Raw genomic sequence first — 14,076 nt, forward strand, 5'->3', positions numbered from 1 at the left:
CTCAGCTGACCCCTGACCCCACAAAGTGGCAGGTGAGCATCACTCCAGGAGTGTGTGGAGACGTGATGTGTGATTACCTTGTTACTGTTTTGCTATGAGCTTGTATAGATACAAATTGGCAGATTATTATCAATGACTTATCAACAGCTGTAACAAGTTGTCCCTAGTATATAGAAAGACCCACTGTGTACTATACGTATGCAAAATGTATTTTTTGCATATCCCACTCCCCCCCGAGACAACCTCGGAAAGTGGGGTCACAGCCAGGGATTAATGGTAATAGATTGGACTACAGTGTTTTCTACCAACTGAGGTACTCAAAGCGCTTTACATAGTAAGGGGGAAACTCACCTCTTCCACCATTAATGTGTAGCACCGACCTAGGTGACGCACGGCAACCATTTTTGTGCCAGAACGCTCATCACACATCAGCTATGGTTTCCATGTGTTTGATGCCATTCCATTTGCTCCTTTCTGGCCATTATTATGAGCCGTCCTCCCCTCAGTAGACTCAACTGACAATAAGAGCCAAGGGATTTGTTATGACCACAGAGAGTCAGGACACCCGCTTAACGTCCCATCCGAGAGATGGCAATGTCCCCTTCACTGCCCTGAAGCATTGGGATCTCCTTAGACCAGAGGGAAGAGTGTCCCCTACTGGCCTCCAACACCACTTCCAACAGCATCTGGTCTCCCATCTAATGACCAACCAGGACCGACCCTGCTTCGCTTCAGAGGCAAGCCAGCAGTGGGATGAAGGGTAGTATGCTGCTGGTATGCAGCCATTGACATTAATATGATACATTCACAAAGTAGCCAGCTATTTAATCTAATATACATGTAAAGAACAAACTAAATCAAGAAGTAGGCTGGCTGGCTAATGTAAAACACAAATTCACAAACAAGCCACGGCGGTGTCAGAGGAAGGCTCTAAAAATTGTCAAAGACCCCAGCCACCCCAGTCATAGACTGTTCTCTCTACTACCGCATGGCAAGCAGTACCGGGGTGCCAAGTCTAGGACAAAAAGGCTTCTCAACAGTTTTTACCCCCAAGCCATAAGACTCCTGAACAGGTAATCAAATGGCTACCTGGACTACCTGCATTGTGTGCCCCCCAACCCCTCTTTTACGCTGCTGCTACTCTCTGTTTATCATATATGCATAGTCACTTTAACTATACATTTATGTACATACTACCTCAATTGGGCTGACCAACCAGTGCTCCCGCACATTGGCTAACCGGGCTATCTGCATTGTGTCCCGCCACCCACCACCCGCCAACCCCTCTTTTACGCTACTGATACTCTCTGTTCATCATATATGCATAGTCACTTTAACCTTATCTACATGTACATACTGCCTCAAATCAGCCTGACTAACCGGTGTCTGTATGTAGCCTCGCTACTTTTATAGCCTCGCTACTGTTTTTCACTGTCTTTTTTCTGTTGTTTTATTTCTTTACTTACCTATTGTTTACCTTGTATTCGGCGCACGTGACAAATAAACTTTGATTTGATAATCCACAAACAGAGGACTCTCATTCACACAAACAGGAGCTGACGGAGAAGAAACGAGAAGAGTAGGCGAATAATGCTGGGCAATAAAATGCAGGGTGGCGTGGGCTGCCATGTCACCTGTCCCGTCAGCAGGTTCCTCCTCTGCCTAGGGACAGCTGCTCTCCCCAGGATATGAATATGAACACAGACTATGAATATGGAGGAGGGAGGAGACGACCTGCTCTCTATTTCCATCTCAGAACTCATTGTTTATGAACAGCATGCTTGTCTGAGTTTCCCACCCGATGACCTGAAGAGTTAGACGTAAATCTGTGGGAGTTTAAGCAGTTTCTTTTGTCTCGCCGACCGGGTGCTTGAAAAGGAATGTGGTTCAAGGGAGTTTAAACAGTTTCTTTTGTCTCGCCGACCGGGTGCTTGAAAAGGAATGTGGATCAGTGTAATTACTTCAAAGGCACTTCAAAGGCTCATTGATGCTTAAGACGAGGGCGGAAACAAAAAAAAACTTGATTAATTCAGAATGAGGTCAATAGAAGTGAGTTTTGAAGTGAACATATAAGTAATGACATGGGGCGCCAGTGGGCGGCACAGCCTACCCCTCAACAAATCCCTAACCTTGAGAAAACCTTCACCCAACGTCCAAACACTAACAAACAACCCTAACCTTGAGAAAATCTACATCTAAAATCCTAACCCCAACACAACCAAATCCATCAGTATAGCATAAACCTTCATCTAACGTCCTAACCCCAACACAACCAAATCCATCACTATAGCATAAACCTTCATCTAACGTCCTAACCCCAACACAACCAAATCTATCACTATAGCATAAACCTTCATCTAACGTCCTAACCTCAACACAACCAAATCCATCACTATAGCATAAACCTTCATCTAACGTCCTAACCTCAACACAACCAAATCCATCACTATAGCATAAACCTTCATCTAACGTCCTAACCCCAACACAACCAAATCCATCACTATAGCATAAACCTTCATCTAACGTCCTAACCCCAACACAACCAAATCCATCACTATAGCATAAACCTTCATCTAACGTCCTAACCCCAACACAACCAAATCCATCACTATAGCATAAACCTTCATCTAACGTCCTAACCCCAACACAACCAAATCCATCACTATAGCATAAACACATAACCCTTACCTCATAAACCCAAGGCAATCCTCACACCTAAAGACCAAATATGGCTCATACTACAACCCTATCTCACCATAAACCTAGCTACTTTATGACCTTAACAAAATAAAAATAAAGTCTTCACCTACTTACCTCAACACCAGCATGAACAAGCACCTGAACCTTAAAAACAAACTAACTCTCAGTGTGTGTGTGTGTGTGTGTGTGTGTGTGTGTGTGTGTGTGTGTGTGTGTGAGGTGATTCTGAAATGAAATCACACCCTCAGAAAAACTGGCCTGGTTCATAAACCACTTCATTATATCCTGCACTTCTCACCAATATTCCGTAATTTTCCGGGCCACTGAATAGGAATGTTTTTTCCTCAAAAGCTCTGTGGGTTTCGCTGAGACGGAAAATCCCCAGATTCACGAAGTAATAACTTTATTTTAGTATATTAGTATGACAGAGTAGCATGGTGCTGCGGTGTGGTGTCGGTGTGCTGTTGTTCCACTGAAGGACACGCAATTAGAGATTGAGACGGAAAAACGGATTAGCTTCGTGTTCTGCTAGCATCGTTAATACCACCAATTTCCCCTCTCATCTGCTTCAGCTTGTAGATAAGGAAGTCAAATAAGGTCCTGGCACAAAACAAATCAAAGAGCTATTAACTAAAATGAGCAAGACAATAAGTAAACTTCTCTCTCTCTGCCATCCATTCTCCTTTCCGTCTTTCCATCCTTTTTTCTCGGTCTCTGATATATTTTGGGGGCTAATTTGTGAATTTAGTATTGGCTAGGATTAGTTTTGTGGTTACTTCACAGAGAGGGTGGATTACTGGCTGGGACTATAGTGGGGTGGGATTAGGGGAGGGCACCATGTCTTCTGTAGCCCACACACCATTCATTCACAACTCCAAAGAATGAAGGATGGAGGAGATGAAGGGAACCAAGTCATCCGTCTGTATAGTGCCCTTCATTCACTGGGCTTGTGTTTGAAACTCAATCTCCCCGGCCTCCTGAAAACTGACAATGGTTCCCAATTTCTGGATGTCAAACAATGTAACATGGCTTTATACTACATAGTCGCTCAAAGTTATGTCCACTTTCAAACACAAGCCCATACTTTAGTTTATTTAGTAAATCTTTTCTTAACTCTATTTTCTTAAAACTGTATTGTTGGTTAAGGGCTTCTAAGTAAGCATTTCACAGTAAGGTCTACACCTGCTGTATTCAGAGCATGTGACGAATAAAATGTGATTTGATTTGTCATATATGACGGTGTTGTCCGATGAGAGAGTGCAATCAAGCCCTGTAATTGGATCTATTGTCAGGAGAGTCAGGGACAGAGAGCAAGGGATGTCACCTGATTGCCTATCTCTGCTAAAATACTCTCTCTCTCTACGAGCCCTCTGTGGTTTATGAAGAGGTCCGACACATGTACCTGATGATGAAATCTATCTCATAGGCCAAAAAACATTTCTCCTGTCAACGCGAAAAGTGGCCAAAAGATTAAAGTACAACCTTTTGGGGTGATTTATGACTGGCTGGATTACACAAAGACAACTGCTTCATCTTCTTGGTGACAGCGGACCGGTTGGGAACAGAAACGCAACGTCTTAGTGACAGCGGACCGGATGGGAACAGAAACGCAACGTCTTAGTGACAGCGGACCGGATGGGAACAGAAACGCAACGTCTTAGTGACAGCGGACCGGATGGGAACAGAAACACAGTGTCAGACAGGTTTTCTGGTGTACCACATGTCAGACAGACAGGTTGTCTGGTGTACCACATGTCAGACAGGTTGTCTCGGTGACAGCGGACCGGATGGGAACAGAAACACAGTGTCAGACAGGTTTTCTGGTGTACCACATGTCAGACAGACAGGTTGTCTGGTGTAATACAGGTCAGACAGACAGGTTGTCTGGTGTAATACAGGTCAGACAGACAGGTTGTCTGGTGTACCACATGTCAGACAGACAGGTTGTCTGGTGTAATACAGGTCAGACAGACAGGTTGTCTGGTGTACCACATGTCATACAGACAGGTTGTCTGGTGTAATACAGGTCAGACAGACAGGTTGTCTGGTGTAATACAGATCAGACAGACAGGTTGTCTGGTGTACCACATGTCAGACAGGTTGTCTCGGTGACAGCGGACCGGATGGGAACAGAAACACAGTGTCAGACAGGTTTTCTGGTGTACCACATGTCAGACAGACCGGTTGTCTGGTGTAATACAGGTCAGACAGACAGGTTGTCTGGTGTACCAAATGTCAGACAGACAGGCTGTCTGGGTTGTCTGGTGTAATACAGGTCAGACAGACAGGTTGTCTGGTGTACCACATGTCAGACAGACAGGTTGTCTGGTGTAATACAGATCAGACAGACAGGTTGTCTGGTGTACCACATGTCAGACAGGTTGTCTCGGTGACAGCGGACCGGATGGGAACAGAAACACAGTGTCAGACAGGTTTTCTGGTGTACCACATGTCAGACAGACCGGTTGTCTGGTATAATACAGGTCAGACAGACAGGTTGTCTGGTGTACCAAATGTCAGACAGACAGGCTGTCTGGGTTGTCTGGTGTAATACAGGTCAGACAGACAGGTTGTCTGGTGTAATACAGGTCAGACAGACAGGTTGTCTGGTGTACCACATGTCAGACAGGTTGTCTGGTGTAATACATGTCAGACAGGTTGTCTGGTGTAATACATGTCAGACAGGTTGTCTCGGTGACAGCGGACCGGATGGGAACAGAAACGCAACGTCTTAGTGACAGCGGACCGGATGGGAACAGAAACACAGTGTCAGACAGGTTTTCTGGTGTACCACATGTCAGACAGACAGGTTGTCTGGTGTACCACATGTCAGACAGACAGGTTGTCTGGTGTACCACATGTCAGACAGACAGGTTGCCTGGTGTACCACATGTCAGACAGACATGTTTCCTGGTGTAATACAGGTCAGACAGACAGGTTGTCTGGTGTAATACAGATCAGACAGACAGGTTGTCTGGTGTACCACATGTCAGACAGACAGGTTGTCTGGTGTAATACAGGTCAGACAGACAGGTTGTCTGGTGTAATACAGGTCAGACAGACAGGTTGTCTGGTGTACCACATGTCAGACAGACAAGTTGTCTGGTGTATCACATGTCAGACAGACAGGTTGTCTGGTGTACCACATGTCAGACAGACAGGTTGCCTGGTGTACCACATTTCAGACAGACATGTTTCCTGGTGTAATACAGGTCAGACAGACAGGTTGTCTGGTGTAATACAGATCAGACAGACAGGTTGTCTGGTGTACCACATGTCAGACAGACAGGTTGTCTGGTGTAATACAGGTCAGACAGACAGGTTGTCTGGTGTAATACAGGTCAGACAGACAGGTTGTCTGGTGTAATACAGGTCAGACAGACAGGTTGTCTGGTGTACCACATGTCAGACAGACAGGTTGTCTGGTGTAATACAGGTCAGACAGACAGGTTGTCTGGTGTACCACATGTCAGACAGACAGGTTTTCTGGTGTAATACAGGTCAGACAGACAGGTTTACTGGTGTAATACAGGTCAGACAGACAAGGTTGTCTGGTGTACCACAGGTCAAACAGACAGGTTGTCTGGTGTAGTGAACAACAGAGCCAGGGTGGAGAGGAGGGAGAGGGAGAGGAGGTGAGAGAGGGAGAGATGTGGAAGGATGGGAAATGATTGGCTCAAGGTGTCAGCAATGGTTTTAAGGCTTTAAAGGTTGATCAGAGCCATACTATAAATCTGTCTGCTTGGAGATGGGGCCTAATAGGACATTCTAGCTCTACTTAAACAGCAAGCTGCAGAGCCTTACCTTTACTATCTCTAAACCCCATTTGCACAATAATAACAATAATAATGATAATAAAAAATGCCATTTAGCAGATGCCTTTATCCAAATCAACTTAGAGTCATGCGTGGGTCCATTATACATACAGTATGGGTGGACCCGGGTATCTAAACCATAATCCTGATGCTGCAAGCTCCATGCTCAATTAACTGATCTATACAGGACCAACACATTCACACTTCATTTAGCTGAGCTTTCACACTTTAGCCTAGGTGATGAGAAAACATTATTTGAATCTATCTATATACACTGAGTGTACAAAACATTGATGTCACTTGTTGTATCCACTTACAGTTGAAGTGGGAAGTTTACATACACCTAGGTTGGAGTCATTAACTCAGTTTTCAACCACTACACAAGTTTCTTGTTAACTATAGTTTTGGCAAGTCGGTTAGGACATCTACTTTGTGCATGACACAAGTAATTTTTCCAACAATTGTTTACAGATAGATTATTTCACTTATAATTCACTGTATCACAATTCCAGTGGGTCAGAAGTTTACATACACTAAGTTGACTGTGCCTTTAAACAGCTTGGAAAATTTCAGAAAATGTCGTCATGGCTTTAGAAGCTTCTGATAGGCTAATTGACATCATTTGAGTCAATTGGAGGTGTACCTGTGGATGTATTTCAAGGCCTACCTTCAAACTCGGTGCCTCTTTGCTTGACATCATGGGAAAATCCAAAGAAATCAGCCAAGACCTCAGAAAAAAATTGTTTACCTCCACAACTCTGGTTCATCCTTGGGAGCAATTTCCAAACGCCTGAAGGTACCACGTTCATCTGTACAAACAATAGTACGCAAGTATAAACACCATGGGACCATGTAGCCGTCATACCGGTCAGGAAGGAGACGCGTTTTGTCTCCTAGAGATGAACGTACTTTGGTGCGAAAAGTGCAAATCAATTCCAGAACAGCAGCAAAGGACCTTGTGAAGATGCTGGAGGAAACTGGTACAAAAGTATCTATATCCACAGTAAAACGAGTCCTATATCGACATAACCTGAAAGGCCGCTCGGCAAGGAAGAAGCCACTGCTCCAAAACCGCCATAAAAAAGCCAGACTACGGTTTGCAACTACACATGGGGACAAAGATCATACTTTTTGGAGAAATGTCCTCTGGTCTGATGAAACAAAAATAGAACTGTTTGGCCATAATGACCATCGTAATGTTTGGAGGAAAAAGGGGGAGGCTTGCAAGCCAACCGTGAAGCACGGGGACTGGCAGCATCATGTTGTGAGGGTGCTTTGCTGCAGGAGGGACTGGTGCACTTCACAAAATAGATGGCATCATGAGGTAGGAAAGTTATGTTGATATATTGAAGCAACATCTCAAGACATCAGTCAGGAAGTTAAAGCTTGGTCGCAAATGGGTCTTCCAAATGGACAATGACCCCAAGCATACTTCCAAAGTTGTGGCAAAATGGCTTAAGGACAACAAAGTCAAGGTATTGGAGTGACCATCACAAAGCCCTGACCTCAATCCTATAGAAAATTTGTGGGCAGAACTGAAAAAGCGTGTGCGAGCAAGGAGCCCTACAAACCTGACTCAGTTACACCAGCTCTGTCAGGAGGAATGGGCCAAAATGCACCCTCCCATTGTGGGAAGCTTGTGGAAGGCTACCTGAAACGTTTCACCCAAGTTAAACAATTTAAAGGCAATGCTACCAAATACTAATTGAGTGTATGTAAACTTCTGACCCTGGGAATGTGATGAAAGAAATACAAGCTGAAATAAATCCTTCTCTCTACTATTATTCTGACATTTCACATTCTTAAAATAAAGTGGTGATCGAAACTGACTTAAGACAGGGAATTTTACTAGGATTAAATGTCAGGAATTGTGAAAAACTGAGTTTAAATGTATTTGGCTAAGGTGTATGTAAACTTCCGACTTCAACTGTAAATCAGTGTAGATGAAGGGGAGACAGGTTACAGAAGGATTTTTTTAAGCCTTGAGACAACTGAGACATGGATTGTGTATGTGTGCCATTCAGAGGGTGAATGGGAAGACACTAGTATGAGTGTGTCAAGAACTGGAATGCTGCTGGATTTTTTCACGCTCAACAGTTTCCCGTGTGTATCAAGAATGGTTCAACACCAAAGAACATCCAGCCTACTTGACAACTGTGGGTTTGCATTGGAGTCAACATGGGCCAGCATCCATGTGGAGCGCTTATGACAACTTGAGGCTTTTCAATTTCTGACGAATTGAGGCTGTTCTGAGGGCAAAACTCAATATTAGCACATTTTGACTTCATTAACAATTCCGTCAAAGTATATGCACCACACTACATTAGTTGAGGCCATCGGTCTTATAAATAGATTCAAAAAATTTGCCAGTGTCATTGAGGGCTGTATATGACCCTGTTTCAAGGCCTACAGTCTATGACCCTGTATTAAGGTCTACAGTCTATGACCCTGTATCAAGGCCTACAGTCTATGACCCTGTATCAAGGCCTACAATCTATGACCCTGTATCAAGGCCTACAGTCTATGACCCTGTATCAAGGCCTACAGTCTATGACCCTGTATCAAGGCCTACAATCTATGACCCTGTATCAAGGCCTACAGTCTATGACCCTGTATTAATGTCTACAGTCTATGACCCTGTATCAAGGTCTACAGTCTATGACCCTGTATCAAGGCCTACAGTCTATGACCCTGTATCAAGGCCTACAATCTATGACCCTGTATCAAGGCCTACAATCTATGACCCTGTATCAAGGCCTACAATCTATGACCCTGTATCAAGGCCTACAGTCTATGACCCTGTATCAAGGCCTACAGTCTATGACCCTGTATCAAGGCCTACAATCTATGACCCTGTATCAAGGCCTACAGTCTATGACCCTGTATCAAGGCCTACAGTCTATGACCCTGTATCAAGGCCTACAGTATATGACCCTGTATCAAGGCCTACAGTATATGACCCTGTATTAAGGCCTACAGTCTATGACCCTGTATCAAGGTCTACAGTCTATGACCCTGTATCAAGGCCTACAGTACATGACCCTGTATCAAGGCCTACAGTCTATGACCCTGAATCAAGGCCTACAGTCTATGACACTGTATCAAGGCCTACAGTCTATGACCCTGTATTAAGGTCTACAGTCTATGACCCTGTATCAAGGCCTACAGTATATGACCCTGTATTAAGGTCTACAGTCTATGACCCTGTATCAAGGCCTACAGTCTATGACCCTGTATCAAGGCCTAAAGTATATGACCCTGTATTAAGGTCTACAGTCTATGACCCTGTATCAAGGTCTATAGTCTATGACCCTGTATTAAGGTCTACAGTATATGACCCTGTATTAAGGCCTACAGTATATGACCCTGTATTAAGGTCTACAGTATATGACCCTGTATTAAGGTCTACAGTATATGACCCTGTATTAAGGTCTACAGTATATGACCCTGTATTAAGGTCTACAGTATTTGACCCTGTATTAAGGTCTACAGTATATGACCCTGTATTAAGGTCTAGTCTATGACACTGTATCAAGGTCTACAGTGTATGACCCTGTATTAAGGTCTACAGTGTATGACCCTGTATTAAGGTCTACAGTGTATGACCCTGTATTAAGGTCTACAGTGTATGACCCTGTATTACTACACTGAACAAAAATATAAATGCAACATGCAACAATTTCAAAGATTTTGCTGAGTTACAGTTCATATAAGGAATCAGTCAATTGAAATAAATTAGGCCCTAATCTATGGATTTCACATGACTTGGCAGGGGCGCAGCCATGGGTGGGCTTGGGAGGGCATAGACCCACCCCCATGAATACTGCTGATGAAAATAATGCAGTTGGAAAAACAAACTCCAAGTATAGAAGCTACACAGCAAAATAAAAAACTGATGCTTCGAGAGAAGGAAATTAACGGGTAGAGAAGAAGCTACGTCTAGAAGCAAGAACTGATGTTGAGAGAGGGGAGGGAAATTAAGGGGTGGTTAAGAGAAATAGGCCTGTCAATAAAAATAACAAAAATTATTGAACCTTTATTTAACTAGGCAAGTCAGTTAAGAACAAATTCTTATTTACAATAACAGCCTACCGGGGAACAGTGGGTTAACTGCCTTGTTCAGGGGCAGAAAGGCAGATGTTTTACCTTGTCAGCTCGGGGATTCGATCTAGCAACCTTTCGGTTACTGGCCCAACGCTCTAACCAATAGGCTACCTGCTACCCCAAAGAACATTGCAGACATTTTTTGTGTTGAATGGAAATGTTGAATAGACATGACTCAGTCATTTTGATAGACTACAGAATCATGTTGAATGGACATGACTCAGTCATTTTGATAGACTACAGAATCATGTTGAATGGACATGACTCAGTCATTTTGATAGACTACAGAATCATGTTGAATGGACATGACTCAGTCATTTTGATAGACAACAGAATCATGTTGAATGGACATGACTCAGTCATTTTGATAGACTACAGAATCATGTTGAATGGACATGACTCAGTCATTTTGATAGACTACAGAATCATGTTGAATGGACATGACTCAGTCATTTTGATAGACTACAGAATCATGTTGAATGTACATGACTCAGTCATTTTGATAGACTACAGAATCATGTTGAATGGACATGACTCAGTCATTTTGATAGACTACAGAATCATGTTGAATGGACATGACTCAGTCATTTTGATAGACTACAGAATCATGTTGAATGGACATGACTCAGTCATTTTGATAGACTACAGAATCATGTTGAATGGACATGACTCAGTCATTTTGATAGACAACAGAATCATGTTGAATGGACATGACTCAGTCATTTTGATAGACAACTGAATCGTGAACTGGTGGTTCTACATAGTACATGTCTATGCTCAGAACATAACATAGCACTGCATTGAACAAGGCTCATGTTAGTTATACAACTTAGTTTTCTTACGAATGTTTCAGCCTAATATAGTGTTTCACAGACAGAGATTAGACTCTGGATGCACCACAGAATGCCTGTTGAGATAAGTAGGCAGGCCCAAGCCTTGTGAATAAACATTGTTTGGCGACATGCACATAATTTGGACTCACGGGGATTCATCCAGCGAAATACTTCATTCAGAAGGCCTGTACTGTGTTGATGCCTATCCTCAAATGACCTCCCTGCCTCACTCCCTCCCTCCCTCCCTCCCTGCCTGCCTCCCTCCCTCCCTGCCTGCCTGCCTGCCTCCCTGCCTGCCTCCCTGCCTCACTCCCTCCCTCCTTGCCTGCCACCCTCCCTCCCTTCGTCCCTCCCTGCCTCCCTCCATCCACCAACCTTCGTTTTAGAGGCTTTTAAAATCTCCAGGTCAAAACCTTCTCATCTAAAATGATCTATTATTAATACCAACCGACCGAACAACAAATGGCAGCCTTTCTACTGTAATGCTGAGCAGCAACCCTTGTACTGCACGGGCTTCAGGGTAAGCAAGAAAATAAGACACGCTACAAATAACGGATGTTTAATTCATGAATAGCAATTAAACAGTCCAGTAGTTCTGAAGTGTTTTTACTGGTGTTGTCAGCAGCCAGGGGAAAGCCCCCATACACCCCTATCGCCCCCACCAACCTCACCCTATACCCCCACCAACTCTATATGGGAACTGGCTGTCAGTTAGTGACACCTGTCCTCTGTGAATAGGGCTGTTTGTGTTCCTCTCTCTCCTTCTTTCTCATTCACTCAGTGTTCTCTCTGTCTTTTGTCTGTGGGGGACTGCAGTCAACCCACTGTTGTCAGTTTCCCCTGTAAGCCATGCTGCATCAGTATACTAACAGGAGGAAAAAACAAGCCGGACTTAACCTAACCATTCTTACAGCACTCATGTAAGGCCCTGATTCAACCAATTGCAGAGAGCAAAGTACTTGAAAGAAAACAAATACTATTGGAACCCAGGTCTGGTAACATGCTTTGATTGATGTCCATCACGCTGCAAAAAACTTATTTGGGAATGGGTAACCTAAAAAAAGTTGGCCTTCATATCCTAAACATTCCCTTGTGATATCTAAATCTCCCTTTCAGGAGCTTAGCGGCAGCCCCATGTCTCCTCTCCATCCTGTCAGAGCAAAGGGGGAAAGACAACTTAAAACATTATTTCGGACTCACAGCTTCCAACTGGAGAGCTTCAGTACGGACTGGGGTAAGCTGAGCAGCATGACTAAGGGCTTTGACTTGGCTGATGCCCTGCAGTACACACCCTGTAGCTGCCAGTGACTGACATCTGGTAAACCTTTAGAACAGTGTTCAGACCGCATGTGTGTTTGTCCTGGGTGTCATGTCCCACCCCCGTCAGCCAGCTGCTCTTAATATAGCAGGGACACTTTAGTCCCTCACTCTGTTTAAAACCAAATGAAGGACAGTGGTAATGAAGGACAGTGGTAATGATGAACAGTGGTAATGATGAACTATGGTAATGATGAATATTGGTAATGATGAATATTGGTAATGATGAACAGTGGTAATGATGAACAGTGGTAATGAAGGACAGTGGTAATGAAGGACAGTGGTAATGAAGGACAGTGGTAATGAAGGACAGTGGTAATGATGAACTATGGTAATGATGAATAGTGGTAATGATGAACAGTGGTAATGATGAACAGTGGTAATGACAGTGGTAATGAAGGGCAGTGGTAATGAAGGACAGTGGTAATGAAGGACAGTGGTAATGATGAATAGTGGTAATGATTAACAGTGGTAATAATTAACAGTGGTAATGACAGTGGTAATGAAGGGCAGTGGTAATGATGAACAGTGGTAATGATGAACAGTGGTAATGGCAGTGGTAATGATGAACAGTGGTAATGACAGTGGTAATGAACACACACACACACACACACACACACACACACACACACACACACACACACACACACACACACACACACACACCTGTCTAACCAACACTGCCCAGCCTATGAGGTCACGCCAGTAAACTGAGGGATGGGGATGATCTGTGAAAAAAGTGAAGTCACAGGATTCAGACAGACAGACCACCAGCCAGCCAGCTTTCTGACGAATAGGAGGGACTGATGGCCTGACTGTAACTGACCTCTGACCAGCCCTGCCTTTTACAGCTCAGCCAGCCTGATGACACACTTTGGCACACCATCACATCCTGAAGACACACGCCATACACACACACACCTCTGACCAACCCTCCTACAGCTTAGACAGCCCTGTAACACATGATGCCTGGGGCATCAGAGACGGGAGGCCTGAAAGGAGCATATTAGGTAACTGTCCCCACAGAGCCTGTTAGTTTGGAGGATATTCCCTGTGGGCTAAAGCTAAGAGGGAAATATACACTGACTCTGTCGGTCTGTCTCTCTGACTGTCACTTCCTATGTTACTCCAGGCCTCTCAATCTCTCTGACTGTCACTTCCTATGTTACTCCAGGCCTTACAATCTCTCTGACTGTCACTTCCCATGTTACTCCAGGCCTCTCAATCTCTCTGACTGTCACTTCCTATGTTACTCTAGGCCTCTCAATCTCTCTGACTGTCACTTCCTATGTTACTCCAGGCCTCTC

General features: G+C 44.0%; 1 protein-coding gene and 1 long non-coding RNA gene across 6 annotated transcripts in view; both read right to left on the minus strand.

Moving 5' to 3' along the window:
* slc36a4 (solute carrier family 36 member 4) overlaps nt 1-14,076 on the minus strand; it is a 237,139-nt gene that overhangs the window by 118,107 nt on the left and 104,956 nt on the right. The window lies entirely within an intron of this gene.
* Nucleotides 1,444-2,849, minus strand: LOC115163670 (uncharacterized). Its single transcript, XR_003869790.1, has 2 exons — nt 2,676-2,849; nt 1,444-2,621 (listed from the first exon to the last, which is right to left on the minus strand). It is a non-coding gene; the product is annotated as an uncharacterized LOC115163670 (long non-coding RNA).

Source organism: Salmo trutta, chromosome 26 (assembly GCF_901001165.1).
Source record: "Salmo trutta chromosome 26, fSalTru1.1, whole genome shotgun sequence".
NCBI lineage: Eukaryota > Metazoa > Chordata > Actinopteri > Salmoniformes > Salmonidae > Salmo > Salmo trutta.